Source organism: Triticum dicoccoides, chromosome 1A (assembly GCF_002162155.2).
Source record: "Triticum dicoccoides isolate Atlit2015 ecotype Zavitan chromosome 1A, WEW_v2.0, whole genome shotgun sequence".
NCBI lineage: Eukaryota > Viridiplantae > Streptophyta > Magnoliopsida > Poales > Poaceae > Triticum > Triticum dicoccoides.
The window spans coordinates 325,633,616-325,655,350 of NC_041380.1; the positions used below are offsets into that span (position 1 = coordinate 325,633,616).

The window sequence follows — 21,735 nt, forward strand, 5'->3', positions numbered from 1 at the left end:
TCTCGGGTAGGGGGTCCCGAACTATGCGTCAAGGCTGGATGGTAACAGGAGTCAAGGGACACGATGTTTTTACCCAGGTTCGGGCCCTCTCGATGGAGGTAATACCCTACTCCTGCTTGATTAATATTAATGATATGGGTAGTACAAGAGTAGATCTACCACGAGATCAAGGAGGCTAAACCCAAGAAGCTAGCCTATGGTATGATTGTTGTATATGGAGTTGATGTCCTACGGACTACAACCCTCCGGTTTATATAGACACCGGATAGGGTTAGGGTTACACAGAGTCGGTTACAATGGTAGAAGATCTTGAATATCCGCATCGCCAAGCTTGCCTTCCACGCCAATGAAAGTCCCATCCGGACACGGGACGAAGTCTTCAATCTTGTATCTTCATAGTCCTGGAGTCCGGCTGAAGGTATAGTCTGGCTACCCGAACACCCCCTAATCCAGGACTCCCTCAGTAGCCCCTGAACCAGGCTTCAATGACGACGAGTCCGACGCGCAGATTGTCTTCGGCATTGCAAGGCGGGTTCCTCCTCCAAGTCCTTCATAGAAGATTGTAAACACCAAGAGTAGTGTCCGGCTCTGCAAAATAAGTTTCCACAAATTGCCACAGAGAGAATAATATTAACACAAATCAAATCTGCTGACGTATTCTGCAGTGCGTCATCACACTACGGCCAAGTCCTTTACTCGAATCCTTTTCACTTTTCTACCACAACATGTTTTGTGAGGCGGTTTCCTTGGCACGTCTTGTCAAAGTAGAGATCGTGTACCCCTTTTACGGGATTCTCATCAATACGGACGTGGGTAACCCAACCGCGCCATTTATCATGGCGCTTAGGAGGCAAGCGAGTTTTACTAGGCTGGTGGGGACGCACAACCGCATCCGCCCATATAAGGGGATAAGGATCCACCTTTTTACCTACGCCTTCTTCCTCCTTTGCCTATCCATCTCCTGCGCGCTCGAGCTCCAGCGCCCAAGCCCGCACTTCTCACCTCAACCTTCTCCAGCCATGTCCGGAGCGGGAGGCAAGTGGATGGTATCCTCCGCTACGGAGGGCCAAGTCAAGAAGCTAAGGAAGGACGGATACCTGTCTAAGGACATCGCGCACCGGCTTGCCAAAAAGGGGCAGCTTCTCCCCACCCCGAGGCCCCTTGAGAGGGTAGTATTTCTTCCCCACTTCCTCCGCGGACTGGGTTTTCCACTCCACCCATTTGTCCGGGGGCTCATGTTCTACTACAGCCTGGATTTCCACGATCTGGCCCCGAACTTGATCCTCAACATCTCGGCGTTTATCGTCGTGTGCGAGGCTTTCCTTCGCGTCCGCCCTCATTTCGGCCTCTGGCTCAAGACCTTCAACGTCAAGCCCAAGGTGGTGCGCGGCAGCCAGGCGGAGTGCGGAGGCGCCATGGCGGGCAAGATGGCCAATGTCCTATGGTTCGAGGGCTCTTTTGTGGAGACCCTAAAGGGGTGGTAATCCGGGTGGTTTTACATCACCGAGCCACGCGATCCGAACTGGATCGCAGCCCCCAAGTTCCGATTCGGACCCCCCACGCGGCTTATGTCCTGGAAAGAGACGGGCCTGTCGTGGGGTGACGAAAAAGAGGTGACCGGATTGCAAACATGCATCCGGTCCCTGGTGAACAAGCCAATCCGGCTTGTTAATGTAATCCAGGTTATGCTCGTCCGCCGGATCCTCCCGTGCCAACAACGGGATTTTAATCTGTGGGAGTTTGACCTGGCGTAGCACCAAACCCTTAGCAGGCTCTTCGACACGACGTACAAAGATGCCTGGAAGGTGCTAATCAAGGGCGCCGAGGCTCCCGCATCCGCTCCCGAGGACCGCGGATACAGCTCGAAGCGTCACACTAGCGAGGTAAGCTATCTTCACCTTTTATAGGATGTTAAGCTGTTTTCATAGTTTAACTCTATGCAGGATCTAAACTCCCTTACCTTTGACAGGCTTGGCGGGCGATATCCGGACCGATTAACTGTCCGGCTCCGCTGCCCGAAGACCCAGCCCCAGCTCTACTAGCGAAGCTGCTGGTTCCGGCGCCTTATGTGGTGCCGGAGAAGAAGGCCAAGAAGAAGAAGACCACGGGGACTCGAAAGAGTGCCCGTAACGTGGTGGTGTCGGACTCATCATCTGACGAGTTTGAGACGCCCTCTTCCCGTGAAAACGAGGAGGAGGAAGAAGAAAACTCTTCCCCCCAGCGGAGGGAGGAGAGAAGAGGAAGGCCGCCCCAACGGGGGAGGCCGAGGGGTCTAGGAAAAGGAAGACCCCTCCGCCGGACTACTCCCCCGACACCGAAGAGGGCGAAGAGGAGTGGCCAAACAGGGCCAAGCGTCCGGTGAAATCGTAAGTTCAGATATCAGAGTAACTCATGATGTTCCTTTGTTGCACAACTTTCCCTAATGTCGAACGTAATTATGCAGCCCGCCCCGGGCCGAATTCAATGAATCGTCGGGCGGCTCCCTGGACTCATCGGACGTGAACTCAGTTCCGCCCGCTGTCTCCCCTAGCACTGCAGATGACGCCGAAGTGGCATCGCGACAAGCTCCGGGGCAGGAGGAGGTGGTCCCGGAGGAGCCGCAAGGCAACCTCCCGGACTCCAGGAGTGAAGGGGATAAGGCCCCCCAGGGCTCCAAGTCCGGCTTTGTGCCGGACACCACGCCGGAATCTTCCACAGTTCCGGACCACGGTAGGCGAACTCCTTCCAAGAGGAGCAAGCCTTCTGAGCCGGCGGCCTCCGTCCAACCGAAGGTGCCGGACAATCTGCTAGGTGCTTGACGGCGCCTCCATCAACAAGGGGCACCGTACTATTATGAGTACGGTTATCCAGAAGGTTTGGTCCGCCAAGAGCGGACTGACTGAAGCTTGCGCTAGCCTTCTAACAGGCTTCGAGGTAAGTAAAAATATGTAAAAATATTACCGCATAGACAGTAGCCCCTGATGCTCTGTTTGGCGTTCGGAAAGAAAAGCCAAATAGAGGATCTATTAAATATCGCAGGAGTCTAATAAAAAAGAGTCAATATGTGTATGCAGGCTTCGCTGCTATCCACCACCGCACTAACTGCGAAGGTGGGTGTCCTGAAGCAGGACCTCGAGCGGACTGAGCAAGAGCTCGGCCTTGCCAAGCGGCGGCTCGAGGAGAAAGAAGGTAAGAAATACCTTACAGAAAAGGTGCCTATAAAAAGGCGTGATTGCAAAAAAATAACAGGATTGTACTGCTTATTGTAGGGGCCATGACTAAGGTGGCGACCCTTAAGCAGGCCGAAAAGAAAACGGCCGCGGAGCGCACCGAGCGAGACACACTTGGGGCTCAGGTCGGCGAGGTGCAGCAAGAGCTTCAGGCTCTCATGAAAAAACATGAGAGTTTGGAGCTTGAGTCAAAGGCGCAAGCATCCGAGCTCGCGACGGCCCTTGAGACTGCCAAGTCTACCAAGGCCGAAGCCCAAAAGGCCCTCCAAGAGTTGGAGGAGATGAAGAAGATAGCAGCGGGTAAGGCATTCTTTATGCAAAGCAGAAATATAAAAGTAAACTACTTGTTACTTACCCGAATCCGGAGCTCTCCAGGGGCATTCGCAGATCTTCCCCGCAGCGTGTCCGCCGCCGCCGCATTCTACTGAGCTAAAGAGGGCAGCTCGACGGAGAAGGTGTTCTGGTCTCAGTATTCTGAGGCCGGACACCCTGTGCCCTTGAGCGACCAGCTGAAACAGTTGGTCGAGCTCCACAAGGCAGCCGAACAGGCCATGAAGGGCTTCATAGTTCGGCTGTGGCCCGGAGAGGCCCTGCCTGGGAGCTATTTCGGGCTGGTGCGGCGGCTGGTGGAGGCCCGTCCGAGGCTCGAGGTCATCAAGCGCTCCATCTGCATCGAAGGTGCCCGTCGGGCCCTTGCCCATGCAAAGGTGCACTGGGGTAAGCTGGACGGTGAGAAGCTTGTGAAGGACGGGCCGCCGCCGGGGAAGGAGCATCGCAAGCCCGAGAACTACTACAAGGATGTTCTTGCAGGTGCCCGCCTTGTGGCGGATGAATGTACCAAGGATGTGATTTTTGAATGAACTCGCTCGTGTTTATCCTGTGCGTTGAAAACTTGTTCATATGCGCTAAGCAATGCTTATTGAATTTAAAATATTACTTTTTGTGCGGCCATTTATCAAAAAATTGAGAGATGGCCAGTCGTTGGCTTCTGCCCCCATGCCACTAGTGCTGGGGTGTTCGGGATAAACCTGAGCGCCCTTTTTCCCATAGTTGGGTCATTCGAGGGAGGCGCTCAGCACAACGAACCAGGCAATCGGACTATAATGCTTGAACACTCTCACTTAGCCATAGAACTCTATAATTTTAAATTTCGGCGAAGCCCCTAGTTCGGAAGACCGAGTTCGGGGCGCTATCCATGCCTTGGCCGGACAAAGCCAGCTCCTCGCTCGAAGCGGCATAAGTATTTAGGGACTCGAAAAACCTCTCGAACAGCGACCGGTATCTCGCCTCATCATGACAGTCAGTTTTAGCTTTCTCCACTGAGGTGCTTAACCCAGCTGAACCGGGGCACAATCGCAGTGGTTCTCCTAGTGCTACCTTAGCCGATATAGCGGAACGTAAGGCACCAAAACATTGGAGCCGGGCAAACCCAACTATTGACCCAAATCATGATTCGGAGCCGATGCATATAGTGCTATAAGTTCGGGGTGCCGCACTTGTGAAAGTGTACGGACTTCTCACACCATAATGAGGGGTACTGAAGCCCCTGGCGTGTTTGCCGCACCATGGTGTACGGGTGCAATCATGTCATTTAATAAACATATATGTGAAAAGAGGATAATGCAAAAAATAGACAAAAAGCTATGCATTGTTTATAGAGAGGCTATTTATCAAAGCCGAATGATACAAATAGTGCGATAAGCAAAAAGATATTGGACTATTTAACATGTCCTGACCAGGGGCAGGCCGCGGAATTGTATTCAGAACAGGTATACTGCTCATAACAGAGACCACCTAGGAGTTCCATAATGCGGCATGGCTTGTCTGCCTCCCTGGATCTTGCATTGTTTGTGCGGCAGTCGAATTGCCGAACAGGTCATCCGAAGTATGGAGTCCTGAAAGTAAGAAAAAATTAAAAAAAGAATTCGGCAGCCCCTAGTACATTTTAAGCCGTATTTTGGGCTTGCCGTTATTGTGCCCCTTCCCCTGTGCCCATGGTATTTCGAGGGCGTAGTTATGTACGCGAGGTACTAGTTTCGCTATGTCATGAGAGCTGGGGTTGGGGCCACATTGCTACGCTTGCTCAGAGCGTGCCAGGCGGTCCTGCTGTGGGTTACTCCGGGCGCGCTTGGCAGTGTCTGGCTTTTTAACGGCCGGCCTGGAGAATTGCCTAAGAAGGCTACTTTGTACTTCCGCTGCGAGAGCCGCCGTGTGCTCCTCCGTACGGAGGGAGCGTTCGGTTTTTCCGTTGACCGTTATTACTCCTCGAGGGCCTGGCATCTTAAGCTTGAGATATGCGTAGCGTGGCACCGCATTGAACTTTGTGAATGCGGTTCGTCCGAGCAGGGCGTGATAGCCACTGCGAAACGGGACTATATCGAAGATTAACTCTTCGCTTCGGAAATTGTCCGGGGATCCGAAGACCACGTCAAGTGTTACTGAGCCTGTACAGTTGGCTTCTACACCTGGTATAACGCCTTTAAAGGTCGTTTTTGTGGGCTTAATCCTTGAGGGATCTATGCCCATTTTCCGCACTGTATCCTGGTAAAGCAGGTTCAGGCTACTGCCGCCGTCCATGAGGACTCTTGTGAGATGAAATCCGTCGATGATTGGGTCGAGAACCAATGCGGTGAAGCCGCCATGACGGATGCTTGTGGGATGGTCCCTTCGATCAAAAGTGATCGGGCAGGAGGACCATGGGTTGAACTTTGGGGCGACTGGCTCCATCACGTATACGTCCCGTAGCGCACGCTTCCGCTCCCTCTTGGGAATGTGGGTTGCGTATATCATGTTCACCGTCCGCACTTGTGGGGGAAAGCCCTTCTGTCCATTGTTGTTCGGCGGCCTGGGCTCCTCCCCGTCGTCGCTGTGTAGCCCCTTGTCTTTGTTTTCGGCTCTTAACTTGCCTGCCTGCTTGAACACCCAACAATCCCTGTTAGTGTGATTGGCTGGCCTTTCAGGGGTGCCATGTATCTGGCACAAGCGGTCGAGTATTCGGTCCAAACTGGATGGGCCCTGAGTATTCTTTTTGAATGCCTTTTTCCGCCGACCGGATTTATAGCCTCTGAATCCGGCATTGACTGCCGTGTCTTCATTGCTGTCGCTGCTAACGTGGCGTTTTTGCTTATTCCGACGTGTCCTGCCACTTTTGTCCTTGGTATCCGAATTACTAGGGTTCTTTGATAAGTTATTATTGCGAGCTAGCCAGCTGTCTTCTCCCGCGCAAAAGCGGGTCATGAGTGTCGTGAGGGCTGCCATAGATTTCGGCTTTTCCTGTCCCAGGTGCCGGGCAAGCCACTCGTCGCGGATGTTATGCTTGAAGGCTGCTAGGGCCTCTGCGTCCAGACAATCGACTATCTGGTTTTTCTTTGTTAGGAACCGTGTCCAGAATTGCCTGGCCGATTCCTCTGGCTGCTGAATTATGTGGCTTAAGTCGTCGGCATCCGGTGGTCGCACGTAAGTGCCCTGGAAGTTGTCGAGGAATGCGGTTTCCAGGTCCTCCCAAGAACTGATTGAGTTTGCTGGCAAGTTGTTAAGCCAATGCTGGGGCGGTCCTTTAAGTTTGAGCGGGAGGTATTTGATGGCGTGTAGATCATCGCCGCGTGCCATGTGGATGTGAAGGAGATAATCCTCGATCCATACCGCCGGATCTGTTGTGCCATCGTATGATTCGATGTTTACGGGTTTGAAACCCTCTGGGATTTTATGATCCATTACTTCATCCATGAAGCATAGTGGGTGTGCGGCGCCTCTGTACTGGGCTATATCACGACGTAGCTCGGAAGAGCTATGTCTGTTGTGTTCGGCCCGGCCGGATTTGTTGTATCCGGAGTGAAGATCATCATCACGTGTCGTAGGGCGCCTGTGCGATCTGTAGATCGATCTTGTTTGTCTTGCCTTATCCTCCAGTATGTCTCGCAGGTCTGGTGCATTTTCCCATGCCTTAGTTGAGCGGCGTCGGGGCATGGCTTGGGTGGAGGGCCAAGAGGCCTCTCTGTCACGGCCGCGAGGTGGCCTGTCTGCCATGTCGTGCGCTAGTGATGTAGGTGCTTCCTCCTCTGGTCGGGGTAGCGGCCTGCGCTTTGGGTAACTCTTGGAGGGGCGTTCGAGTTCATACTCTTCGGCCGCAAGGACTTCAGTCCATCTGTCAGCTAGCAAATCTTGGTCAGCTCTAAGCTGTTGCTGCTTTTTCTTGAGGCTGCTTGCCGTGGCTAAAAGCCTGCGTTCGAAACGCTCTTGTTCGGCGGGGTCTGATGGTACGACGAATTCGTCGTCATCGAGGCTTGCTTCGTCTTCGGAGGGAGGCATATAGTTATCATCCTCGACCTCTCGGTCTGCCGCTCTCTCATGAGGGCTGGCTTCTCCATCTTCCTGTGCCGAATCTTACTAGGGTGGGTGTTCTTCGGCGCTATACGGGGTAGTATTATCTCCCGTACCGGAATCACCGTTTTTGCTTTGGCGGTATTTAGAGCGGCGCCGCTGACGCCGGCGCTTTGGCTATTTCTTGGAGGTGTCATCCCCCGCTGTTCCATCGCCATCTCCATCTTTTGGAGTATCCACCATATATATGTCATATGACGAGGTGGCCTTCCAGCGCCCTACAGGTGCTGGTTCCTGTTCGTCTCCTACATCGCCGTCCATACCGTCGATGTCTTCGGAGCCGAAGTCAAGCATGTCGGTTAAATCGTCGACAGTGGCTACAAAGTGGGTGGTGGGTGGGCTTTGAACTTCTTCATCGTCCGTATCCCATCCTCGCTAACCGTAATCCGGCCAGGGCTCTCCTGATAAAGAGAGAGACTTGAGAGAATTCAGGATGTCGCCAAAAGGCGAGTGCTAAAAGTTGTCCGCGGCGGTGAACTCCATTATCGGCGCCCAATCGGATTCGATTGGCAGGGGCGCGGGGGGTTCGGAGTCCAGGGAGGAGTCCGGATCCTCGGAGTCACGGGTCATGCAGAGTGCGGGGCTGGCGCTCGGCTCGATCACCTTTGAGATTGCAGCCCCCAAGGTGACGTCCAACCGCTCATCCTCGATTGGCGCAATAGGCTCCGAGTTAGGGGTCGGAACCGGTGCGTGTGCGGCCTCCAGGACACTGTCCGGGCACAGAGCTAGATCATGCCCCTCGAGATAGTGCGGTGCGCTTGGCCGTGGCTCGAACCCGTCGAAGATCAAGTCTCCGCGGATGTCAATCGTGTAGTTTAAGCTTCCAAACCTGACTTGATGGCCAGGGGCGTAGCTTTCAATCTGCTCCAGGTGGCCAAGCGAATTGGCCCGCAGTGCGAAGCCGCCGAAGACGAAGATCTGTCCGGGGAGAAAAGTCTCACCCTGGACCTCATCGTTGTTGATGATCAAGGGAGCCATGGGGCCTAAAGGCGACGACACAGAGGAACTCTCAATGAAAGCACCAATGTCGGTGTCAAAACCGGCGGATCTCGGGTAGGGGGTCCCGAACTGTGCGTCAAGGCCGGATGGTAACAGGAGACAAGGGACATGATGTTTTTACCCAGGTTCGGGCCCTCTCGATGGAGGTAATACCCTACTCCTGCTTGATTAATATTAATGATATGGGTAGTACAAGAGTAGATCTACCACGAGATCAAGGAGGCTAAACCCAAGAAGCTAGCCTATGGTATGATTGTTGTATATGGAGTTGATGTCCTACGGACTACAACCCTCCGGTTTATATAGACACCGCATAGGGTTAGGGTTACACAGAGTCGGTTACAATGGTAGGAGATCTTGAATATCCGCATCGCCAAGCTTGCCTTCCACTCCAAGGAAAGTCCCATCCGGACACGGGACGAAGTCTTCAATCTTGTATCTTCATAGTTCTGGAGTCCGGCTGAAGGTATAGTCCGGCTACCCGAACACCCCCTAATCCAGGACTCCCTCACCCCACAAAGACCGGCGACGGGGGGCCCGGTCAACCTGACCCCCAGCCGCATACTACTCCGGAGACCCACATGGCTCCGGAGTCTAGTGAACGAATCCTTGCAAGAGAAAGGGGAGCGGCGACCTGTGCTGATCCAGAGGCGCCGAATACCATGGCGGACGCACTACAAAGTGCGTCCGTCCTGGATGAGCACCACATCCTGATGGGTACGGTGGCTGAGAAGATTCAGTCTGCCAAGAGCGGGCTGAACGAAGCCTTCTTCAGCCTGCTAGCAGGCTTTGAGGTACGCAATGTAATGTTTTTGATCATTTTTATGAGAAGTATGCCTGTATATAGATAGTGGCCCCTGAGACTTTGTTTGGTTTTTTGAAAGAAGAGCGAGCACATGATCAATAATCAGTTGTCAGGTGGCAACATACTATTTTATTTGGATTAAAACAGGCCTCTCTGTTAGAGGCGACCGCCCAGACCGCGGAACTTTCTGAACTCAAACGGAAACTGGAACGAGCCGATGAGGACCTAGTCCTTGTTAACACGCGGCTCGACCAGGCGCAAGGTATAAAATACATCTTTCTTTATGCCTGTTTATGTATGTATTCTATGGAAGTTCAAGAGCTGCAATGTGCGTGTTTGGACAAATGGTGCCGCCACGGTTGAGACCCTCAGGGGTGAGCTTGCCCAAGCTAAGGGGCAAGCGAGGGTAAGCAATGCGGCCGCTGATAAAGCGGCTACGGACTTAACGGCCGAACAGGCCGCTCGGTGATGACCCACAAGTATAGGGGATCTATCGTAGTCCTTTCGATAAGTAAGAGTGTCGAACCCAACGAGGAGCAGAAGGAAATGATAAGCGGTTTTCAGCACGGTATTCTCTGCAAGCACTGAAATTATAGGTGACAGATAGTTTTGTGATAACATAATTTGTAACGAGCAACAAGTAACAAAAGTAAATAAAGTGCAGCAAGGTGGCCCAATCCTTTTTGTAGCAAAGGACAATCCTGGACAAATTCTTATATAGAGAAAAGCGCTCCCGAGGACACATGGGAATATCATCAAGCTAGTTTTCATCACGATCATATGATTCGCATTTGGTACTTTGATAATCTGATATATGGGTGGACCGGTTCCTGGGTACTGTCCTTACTTGGACAAGCATCCCACTTATGATTAACCTCTATTGCAAGCATCCGCAACTACAACAAAAGTATTAAGGTAAACCTAACCATAGCATGAATCATATGGACCCAAATCAGCCCCTTACAAAGTAACGCATAAACTAGGGTTTAAGCTTCTATCACTCTAGCAACCCATCATCTACTTATTACTTCCCAGTGCCTTCCTCTAGGCCCAAATAATGGTGAAGTGTCATGTAGTCGACGTTCACATAACACCACTAGAGGAGAGACAACATACATCTCATCAAAATATCGAACGAATACCAAATTCACATGACTACTAATAGCAAGACTTCTCCCATGTCCTCAGGAACAAAAGTAACTACTCACAAAGCATAAACATGTTCATAATCAGAGGGGTATTAATATGCATATAGGATCTGAACATATGATCTTCCACCAAATAAACCAACTAGCATCAACTACAACGAGTAATTAACACTACTGGCAACCCACAGGTACCAATCCCGGACTTAAAGACAAGAATTGGATACAAGAGATGAACTAGGGTTTGAGAGGAGATGGTGCTGGTGAAGATGTTGATGGAGATTGATCCCCTCCCGATGAGAGGATCGTTGGTGATGATGATGGTGATGATTTACCCCTCCCGGAGGGAAGTTTCCCTGGCAGAACAGCTCCACCGAGCCCTAGATTGGTTCCGCCAAGGTTCCGCCTCGTGGCGGCGGAGTCTCGTCCCGAAAGCTGGCTTATGATTTTTTTCCTAATCGAAAGACTCCATATAGCAGAAGATGGGCATCGGAGGGCCACCAGGGGCCCACGAGGCAGGGGCGCTCCCCCCACCCTCGTGGGCAGGGTGTGGCTCCCTTCGGAACTTCTTGCGCTTAGTATTTTTTATATATTCTGATGACTTCCGTGAAGTTTCAGAACTTTTGGAGCTGTGCAGAATAGGTCTCTAATATTTGCTCCTTTTCCAGCCCAGAATCCCAGCTGCCGGCATTCTCCCTCTTTATGTAAACCTTGTAAAATAGGAGAGAATAGGCATAAGTATTGTGACATAATGTGTAATAACAACCCATAATGCAATAAATATCGATATAAAAGCATGATGCAAAATGGACGTATCAACTCCCCCAAGATTAGACCTCGCTCGTCCTCAAGCGAAAGCCGAAATCGAAAAATATGTCAACATGTTTAGATATAGAGGTGTCGATAAAAATAAAATACGGACATGAGGGCATCATGATCATTCTTAGAACAACAACTTATATGATTCTTGTCATATGATCTCTTATGCTAGAGTAACAATTAAATCACAATTTCAAGTATGAATCATAAACTTCATTGAAAACTAACAAACTATAATCTCAGTCATTAGGGTAATTGCAATTTATCATAACATAGGAAAGAGTCAATATAAGAGCTTTTCAGCAAGTCCACATACTCAACTATCATATCGTCTTTCACAATTGCTAACACTCACGCAATACTTACGGGTATGGAGTTTTAATCGGACACAGAGAAAGATAGGGGCTTACAGTTTTGCCTCCCAATGTTTTACCTCAAGGGTATTGTCAACAATAATAGTTCATGAAAACTCACATCCAATTAGCCATATATACCAGGATCTTTCCAACATGTTGTGCTTGCCAAAAGATAAAATTTAAAAAGGAAGGGTGAAGTTCACCATGACTCTTATGCAAGGTAGGAGATAAAAGTAAAAGATAGGCCCTTCGCAGAGGGAAGCAGAGGTTGTCAGGCACTTTTATGGTTGGATGCACAAAATCTTAATGCGAAAGAATGTCACTTTATATTGCCACTTGTGATATGGACCTTTATTATGCAGTCTGTCGCTTTTATTTCTTCCAGATCACACGATCGTATAAAGCTTATTTTCTCCCACACTAATAAGTCATACATATTTAGAGGGTAATTTTTTATTGCTTGCACCAATGACAACTTACTTGAGGGATCTTACTCAATCCATAGGTAGGTATGGTGGGCTCTCATGGCAAAACTGGTTTAAGGGTGTTTGGAAGCACAAGTAGTATCTCTACTTGGTGCAAAGAATTTGGCTAGCATGAGGGAGAAAGGCAAGCTCAATCATGTTGGATGATCCATGACAATATAATTTATCTCATATGTAAGAAAGCATAACCCATTACGTTGTCTTCCTTGTCCAACGTCAACTCTTTAGCATGTCATATTTTAATGAGTGCTCACAATCATAAAAGATGTCCAAGATAGTATATTTATATGTGAAGACCTCTCTTTCTTTATTACTTCCTATTAATTGCAACGATGACCAAAACTATGTTTGTCAACTCTCAACAACTTTTATTCATCATACTTTTTATATGTGAGCTCATTACTCTCCATAAGATCCATATGATCTCTTTTATTTCCTTTTATTTCTTTCTCTTTTCTTTTATTCACTCGAGATCATGGCAAAAATAATCAAGCCCTTGACTCAACACTAATCTTTATTATATATAGCTCACGGACTCGATTACATAGAAGGATCATAAAGCAAAACTCACAATTAGATCATTCTAAAAGCTTTTATTCTACTAGATCAAAATATTATCAAAAGGATCGAACTAATAAAAGCGGTAAAGATAAAAGTGATGGTGATACGATACCGGGGCACTCGCCCAAGCTTGGCAGTTGCCAAGGGGAGTGCCCATACCAGATACTCAATTCTTCTTTGTTGGTGAAGAAGGTGATGGTTTTGTTGATGGCGTCGGCTTCTTCCTTAATTTGCGCTTGAGGACAGAATTTTGGTCCTTTAGGTCCTCGATCTCCTGCTCCAGGATCAGTATCTTTTTGCATAGTTCCTGCTTGTTTTCCTGCAAGAGGCAAAAAGGGATAAACTCGATCTTAGGTTTCTTTACTCTATCCGGGAGGCTTGACTTTTTGAACTCCACATGCATGTCCCTAGATTGAGGTAATGGGACTTCATCTTCTACTGAGCTCGTCTCCTCCCTTCCCTTGGGTTCATAGTCCTCTTATTGTTCCGTAGTCCAACCACAATGCTCCACATCCCCATATACCTTAGGATCTGCAAGGTAGTCAGCCACATAGCTTTCTCCTTCTGAATCCCGGGACAACATATTGCTCTAATCTGCAGCAGGACAGCTCGAAACAAACACAGGAGATATTTGCGTGATACAGGAGTCAAAACCTCCGGACGATTATAGAATGAATTTTTACGGACCAAAATACGTAACGTGCAAAAAACGGAGTCCGGAGAGCACACAAGGTGCCCACGAGGTAGGGGGCGCCCCCAAGGGGGTAGGGCGCGCCCTCCACCCTCGTGGAGCCCTCGTGTCCTTCCCGGACTGCTTCTTATTTTTCTATTTTTCTAAATATTCCAAAACGGAAGAAAATTGCCATTAGAACTGTTTTGGAGTCGGTTTACTTACCGTACCACATACCTATTCCTTTTCGAAGTCTGAAACGTTCCGAAAAGTGTCCCTTATGTATTCCTCCGGGGTTACGGTTTCAATAACATTGGTTTCAACATTTATAGGATTACCTAAAATATAATGTGTAATTCTTTGACCGTTCACCACCTTCGGATTTGTGCCTTCGAAGTTGTTGATTTTTATGGCACCGGAACGATAGACCTCCTCGATAACGTAAGGACCTTCCCATTTAGATAGAACTTTTCCTGCAAAAAATCTTAAACGAGAGTTGTATAGCAATACATAATCACCTACATTAAACTCACGCTTTTGTATTCTTTTGTCATGCCATCTTTTAACTTTTTCTTTAAACAATTTGGCATTCTCATAGGCTTGGGTTCTCCATTCGTCAAGTGAGCTAATGTCAAATAACCTTTTCTCACCAGCAAGTTTGAAATCATAATTGAGTTCTTTAATATCCCAATAAGCCTTATGTTCTAGTTCGAGAGGTAAGTGACACGCTTTTTCATAAACCATTTTATACGGAGACATGCCCATAGGATTTTTATATGCAGTTCTATAGGCCCATAATGCATCATCAAGTTTCTTGGACCAATTCTTTCTAGATCTATTAACAGTCTTTTGCAAAATTAATTTGAGCTCTCTATTACTCTATTCTACTTGACCACTAGACTGAGGGTGATAAGGAGATGCAATCCTATGATTAACATCATACTTAGCAAGCATTTTACGGAAAGCACCATGAATAAAATGTGAACCACCATCAGTCATTAAATATCCAGGGACTCCAAACCTTGGAAAAATAACTTCTTTAAGCATTTAATAGAAGTGTTATGACCAGCACTACTAGTTGGAATAGCTTCTACCCACTTAGTAACGTAATCAACAGCAACTAAAATATGTGTATATCCATTAGAGGCAGGAAAAGGTCCCATATAATCTAAGCCCCAAACATCAAATGGTTCAATAATAAGTGAATAATTCATAGGCATTTCTTGACGTCTACTAATATTACCAATTCTTTGACATTCATCATAAGATCAGATAAACTTACGGGCATCCTTGAAGAGAGTATGCCAATAAAAACGAGATTGCAATACCTTATGTGCAGTTCTATCTCCAGCATGGTGTCCTCCATAAGCTTCGGAGTGACACTTGCATAGGATTTGTTCCTGTTCATGCTCAGGTACACAACATCTAATAACACCATCTACTCCTTCTTTATAAAGATGTGGGTCATACCAAAAGTAATGCCTCAAATCATAGAAGAACTTTTTCTTTTGCTGGTATGTGAAACTAGGTGGTATGAATTTGGTAACAATGTAACTAGCATAATCACCATACCATGGAGCAGTATGAGAAGCATTTATGACATTGAATTGCTCATGAGGAAAGCCAATCAATAGGTAGTGGGTCATCAAGCACATTTTCTAACCTAGACAAGTTGTCTGCAACGGGGTTCTCAGCTCCCTTTCTATCAAAAATATGCAAATCAAATTCTTGTAGCAAGAGAACCCATCTAATAAGTCTATGTTTAGCATCTTTATTTTCCATAAGGTATTTAATAGCAGCATGATCCATGTGAATAGTTACTTTAGAATCAACAATATAAGGTCTGAACTTATCACAAGCGAATACAACTGCTAAGAATTCTTTTTTAGTTGTAGCATAATTTCTCTGGGCATTGTCTAGAGTTTTACTAGCGTATTGACTAACATTTAATTTATTATCAACTATTTGCCCTAGAACATCACCTACACCATAATCACTAGCATCACACATAATTTCGAAGGGTAAATTCCAATCAGGGGGCTGAACAATAGGTGCAGAGATTAATGCTTTCTTTAGTACTTCAAATGCTTCTACGCAATCATCATCAAAGCCAAATGGTATATCTTTTTGTAATAAATTAGTCAGAGGCCAAGAAATTTTTGAGAAGTCCTTAATGAACCTCCTATAAAAACTGGCGTGACCAAGGAAGCTTCTTATACCTTTGATGTCCTTGGGACATGGCATCTTTTCAATAGCATCAACCTTAGCTTTATCAACTTCAATACCTCTTTCAGAAACTTTATGCCCCAAGATAATACCTTCATTAACCATAAAGTGGAACTTCTCCCAATTGAAGACAAGGTTAGTTTCTTCACATCTCTGCAAAACTCGATCAAGGTTGCTTAAGCAATCATCGAAAGAGGGTCCATAGACGAAGAAATCGTCCATGAAAACCTCACGAATCTTTTCACAAAAGTCAGAGAATATAGCCGTCATGCATCTTCGGAAGGTGGCAGGTGCATTACATAAACCAAAAGGCATATGTCTATAAGCAAAAGTACCGAACGGGCAAGTAAAAGTGGTCTTAGAATGATCATTAGCTGACACAGGTATTTGAGAGAAACCAGAATAACCATCTAGAAAGCAAAAATGTGTATGTTTGGATAATCTTTCTAGCATTTGATCAATAAAAGGTAAGGTGTAATGATCTTTTTTAGTAGCCTTATTTAATTTGCGGAAATCAATTACCATCCTATAACCTGTAATAATTCTTTGCGGAATCAATTCATCTTTATCATCAGGAATGACAGTAATACCTCCCTTTTTAGGGACACAATGACAAGACTTACCCACTGACTATCAACAACGGGATAAATTATACCTACATTGTGTTCTAGTTCGAGAGGTAAGTGACATGCTTTTCCATAAACCATTTTATACGGAGACATGCCCATAGGATTTTTATATGCAGTTCTATAGGCCCATAATGCATCATCAAGTTTCTTGGACCAATTTTTTCTAGACCTATTGACAGTCTTTTGCAAAATTAATTTGAGCTCTCTATTACTCAATTCTACTTGACCACTAGACTGAGGGTGATAAGGGGATGCAATTCTATGATTAACATCATACTTAGCAAGCATTTTATGGAAAGCACCATGAATAAAATGTGAACCACCATCGGTCATTAAATATCCAGGGACTCTAAATCTTGGAAAAATAACTTCTTTAAGCATTTAATAGAAGTGTTATGATAAACACTACTAGTTGGAATAGCTTCTACCCACTTAGTAACGTAATCAACAGCAACTAAAATATGCGTATATCCATTAGAGGCAGGAAAAAGTCCCATATAGTCAAAGCCCCAAACATCAAATGGTTCAATAACGAGTGAATAGTTCATAGGCATTTCTTGACGTCTACTAATATTACCAATTCTTTGACATTCATCACAAGATCAGATAAACTTACGGGCATCCTTGAAGAGAGTATGCCAATAAAAACCAGATTGCAATACCTTATGTGCAGTTCTATCTCCAGCATGGTGTCCTCCATAAGCTTCGGAGTGACACTTGCGTAGGATCTGTTCCTGTTCATGCTCAGGTACACAACATCTAATAACACCATCTACTCCTTCTTTATAAAGATGTGGGTCATCCCAAAAGTAATGCCTCAAATCATAGAAGAACTTTTTCTTTTGCTGGTATGTGAAACTAGGTGGTATGAATTTGGCAACAATGTAACTAGCATAATCACCATACCATGGAGCAGTATGAGAAGCATTTATGACATTGAATTGCTCATGAGGAAAGCTAATCAATAGGTAGTGGGTCATCAAGCACATTTTCTAACCTAGACAAGTTGTGTGCAACAGGGTTCTCAGCTCCCTTTCTATCAACAATATGTAAGTCAAATTCTTGTAGCAAGAGAACCCATCTAATAAGTCTAGGTTTAACATCTTTCTTTTCCATAAGATATTTAATAGCAACATGATCAGTGTGAATAGTTAATTTAGAATCAACAATATAAGGTCTGAACTTATCACAAGCAAATACAACTGCTAAGAATTCTTTTTCAGTAGTAGCATAATTTCTTTGAGCATTGTCTAGGGTTTTACTAGCATATTGAATAACATTTAATTTCTTATCAACTCTTTGCCCTAGAACAACACCTACAGCATAATCACTAGCATCACACATAATTTCAAAGGGTAAATTCCAATCAGGTGGATGAACAATAGGTGGAGAGATCAATGCTTTCTTAAGTATTTCAAATGCTTCTACACAATCATCATCAAAGACAAATGGTATATCTTTTTGTAATAAATTAGTCAGAGGCCGAGAATTTTTTGAGAAGTCCTTAATGAACCTCCTATAAATTCCGGCGTGACCAAGGAAACTTCTTATATCTTTGATGTCCTTGGGGCATGACATCTTTTCAATAGCATCAACCTTGGCTTTATCAACTTCAATACCTATTTCAGAAACTTTATGCCCCAAGACAATACCTTCATTAACCATAAAGTGGCACTTTTCCCAATTCAAGACAAGATTAGTTTCTTCACATCTCTGCAAAACTCGATCAAGGTTGCTCAAGAAATCATCAAAAGAAGATCCATAGACTGAGAAATCGTCCACGAAAACCTCACAAATCTTTTCACAGAAGTCACAGAATATAGCCATCATGCATCTTTGAAAGGTAGCAGGTGCATTACATAAATCGAAAGGCATACATCAATAAGAAAAAGTACCAAAAGGGAAAGTAAAAGTAGTCTTTGATTGATCCTTGGCTGACACAGGTATTTGAGAGAAACCAGAATAACCATCTAGAAAGCAAAAATGTGTATGTTTGGATAATCTTTCTAGCATTTGATCGATAAAAGGTAAGGGGTAATGATCCTTTTTAGTGGCCTTATTTAATTTGCGGAAATCAATTACCATCCTATAACCTGTAATAATTCTTTGAGGAATCAATTCATCTTTATCATTAGGAACGACAGTAAAACCTCCCTTCTTAGGGACACAATGGACATGACTTACCCACTAACTATCAGCAACAGGATAGATTATACCTGCCTCAAGGAGCTTTAGTATTTCCCTTCTTACCACTTCTTTCATTTTAGGATTTAGCCGTCCTTGATGATCACGAACTGGTTTAGCATCTTCTTCCAAATTTATTTTATGTTGACATAGAGTGGGACTAATGCCCTTAAGATCATCAAGAGTATACCCAATAGCAGCACGGTGCTTCTTCAGAGTTTTCAGTAATCTCTCTTCCTCATGCTCTGAAAGGTTAGCACTAATAATAACAGGATATATCTTCTTCTCATCAAGATAAGCATATTTAAGAGTATCATGCGACGGTTTAAGCTCAAAAACGGGATCACCCTTGGGTGGAGGAGGATCCCCTAGGATTTCAACAGGCAAATTGTGTTTTAGAATAGGTTCCTGTTTAAATAATACTTCATCTATTTCCCTTCTTTCATTCATAAACATATCATTTTCATGGTCTAGCAAATATTGTTCTAAAGGATCACTAGGAGGTACGGTAATAGAAGCAAGACCAATAATTTCATCCTTACTAGGTAATTATTCTTCACGATATTGTCTACGAAATTTAGAGAAATTAAATTCATGAGATATATCATCTAAACCGATAGTAACAACATCCTTTTTGCAATCTATCTTAGCATTAATAGTGTTTAAGAAGGGTCTTCCAAATATAATGGGACAAAAGCTATCTTGTGGGGAACCAAGAACAAGAAAATCAGCATGATATTTAGTTTTCCCACACAAGACTTCAACATCTCTAACAATTCCCATTGGTGAAATAGTATCTCTATTGGCAAGTTTAATTGTGACATCAATATCTTCTAACTCAACATGTGCGATATCATGCATAATTTCTCTATATAGGTCAATAGGTATTGCACTAGCACTGGCACCCATATCACATAAGCCATGATAACAATGATCTCCTATTTTAATAGAAATAACAGGCATGCCTACCACAGGTCTAGGTTTATCTTTAGCACAAGGTTTAGCAATTCTAGCAGTTTCATCACAGAAAAAAATAACATGCCCATCAATATTATCAGCCAAAAGATCTTTAACAATAGCAATATTAGGTTCAACTTTAACTTGCTCAGGAGGTGTATATGTTCTAATATTGCTTTTACGGACCACAATTAAAGCTTTAGCATGATCCTTTATTCTAACAGGGAAAGGTGGTTTCTCAACATAAGAAGTAGGAAAAGTAGGATCATTATAAGTGATAGTCTTTTCTTCAACTTTAATAGGTGCAGCTACTTTTACTTCTATGGGAGGATGATATTTAAACCACTTCTCCTTGGGAAGATCAACATAAGTAGCAAAAGATTCACAGAAACAAGCTACTATCTCAGAGTCAAGTCCATATTTAGTGCTAAATTTACGGAAAACATCGGTATCCATAAAAGATTTAACACAATCAAACTTAGGTGTCATACCTGACTCCTTACCTTCATCGAGGTCCCAATCTTCAGAGTTGCGTTTAATTCTTTCCAATAAATCCCATTTGAATTCAATAGTCTTCGTCATAAAAGAGCCAGCACAAGAATTATCGAGCATGGTGCGATTGTTATCAGAAAACCGAGCATATAAATTTTGAATAATCATCTCTCTTGAGAGCTCATGATTGGGGCATGAATATAGCATTGATTTAAGCCTCCCCCAAGCTTGAGCGATGCTTGCTCCTTAGCGAGGCCAAAAATAATATATATAATTGCGATCACGATGAACAAGATGCATAGGATAAAACTTTTGATGAAATTCCAATCTCAATCATTTGTAGTTCCATGACCCTGTATCGTCACATAGCCTATACCATGTCAATGCATCTTCCTTCAAAGTTCAAGGGAAGACCTTCTTCTTAATAACATCTCCATGTACACCTTCAAGCTTAAATAATCCACAAACTTCATCCACATGTATTAGGTGCTCATTAGGATGCATTGTTCCGTCTCCTGCAAAAGGATTAGCTAGCAGTTTTTCTATCATACCCGAAGGAATTTGAAAGCAGACATTTTCATTTTCAGTAGGTTCAGTAGGTTGAGGAGCAACTCTTTGCTCTACTAGTCGGGGTGAGGCTTGATGACCCACAAATATAGGAGATCTATCGTAATCCTTTCGACAAGTAAGAGTGTCGAACCCAATGAGGAGCAGAAAGAAATGATAAGCGGTTTCCAACAAGGTATTCTCTGCAAGCACTGAAATTATAGGTGACAGATAGTTTTTGTGATATGATAATTTGTAACGAGCAACAAGTAACAAAAGTAAATAAGGTACAACAAGGTGGCCCAATCCTTTTTGTAGCAAAGGACAAGCCTGGACAAACTCTTATATAGAGAAAAGCGCTCCCGAGGACACATGGGAATATCGTCAAGCTATTTTTCATCACGCTCATATGATTCGCATTCGGTACTTTGATAATTTGGTATGTGGGTGGACCGGTGCTTGGGTACAGCCCTAACTTGGACAAGCATACCACTTATGATTAACCTCTATTGCAAGCATCCGCAACTACAACAAAAGTATTAAGGTAAACCTAACCATAGCATGAAACATATGGATCCAAATCAGCCCCTTACGAAGCAACGCATAAACTAGGGTTTAAGCTTCTGTCACTCTAGCAACCCATCATCTACTTATTACTTCCCAATGACTTCCTCTAGGCCCAAATAATGGTGAAGTTTCATGTAGTCAACGTTCACATAACACCACTAGAGGAGAGACAACATACATCTCATCAAAATATCGAACGAATACCAAATTCACATGACTACTAATAGCAAGACTTCTCCCATGTCCTCAGGAACAAAAGCAACTACTCACAAAGCATAAACATGTTCATAATCAGAGGGGTATTAATATGCATATAGGATCTGAACATATGATCTTCCACCAATTAAACCAACTAGCATCAACTACAAGGAGTAATTAACACTACTAGCAACCTACTAGCACCAATCCTGGACTTGGAGACAAGAATTGGATACAACAGATGAACTAGGGTTTTGAGAGGAGACGGTGCTGGTGAAGATGTTGATGGAGATTGCCCTCTCCCGATGAGAGGAGCGTTGGTGATGACGATGGCGATGATTTCCCCCTCCGAGAGGGAAGTTTCCCCGGCAGAACAGCTCCGCCAGAGCCCTAGATTGGTTCCGCCAAGGTTCCGCCTCGTGGCGGCGGAGTTTCGTCCGAGAAGATGGCTTGGTATTTTTTCCCATCTAAAGACTTGATATAGCAGAAGATGGCCATCGGAGGGCC

General features: G+C 45.2%; 1 pseudogene; it reads right to left on the minus strand.

Annotated features, from left to right (window-relative positions):
- Positions 1-5,411: 5,411 nt before the first annotated feature.
- The window catches only part of LOC119286498, a 53,714-nt pseudogene continuing 37,390 nt past the window's right edge, over positions 5,412-21,735 (minus strand).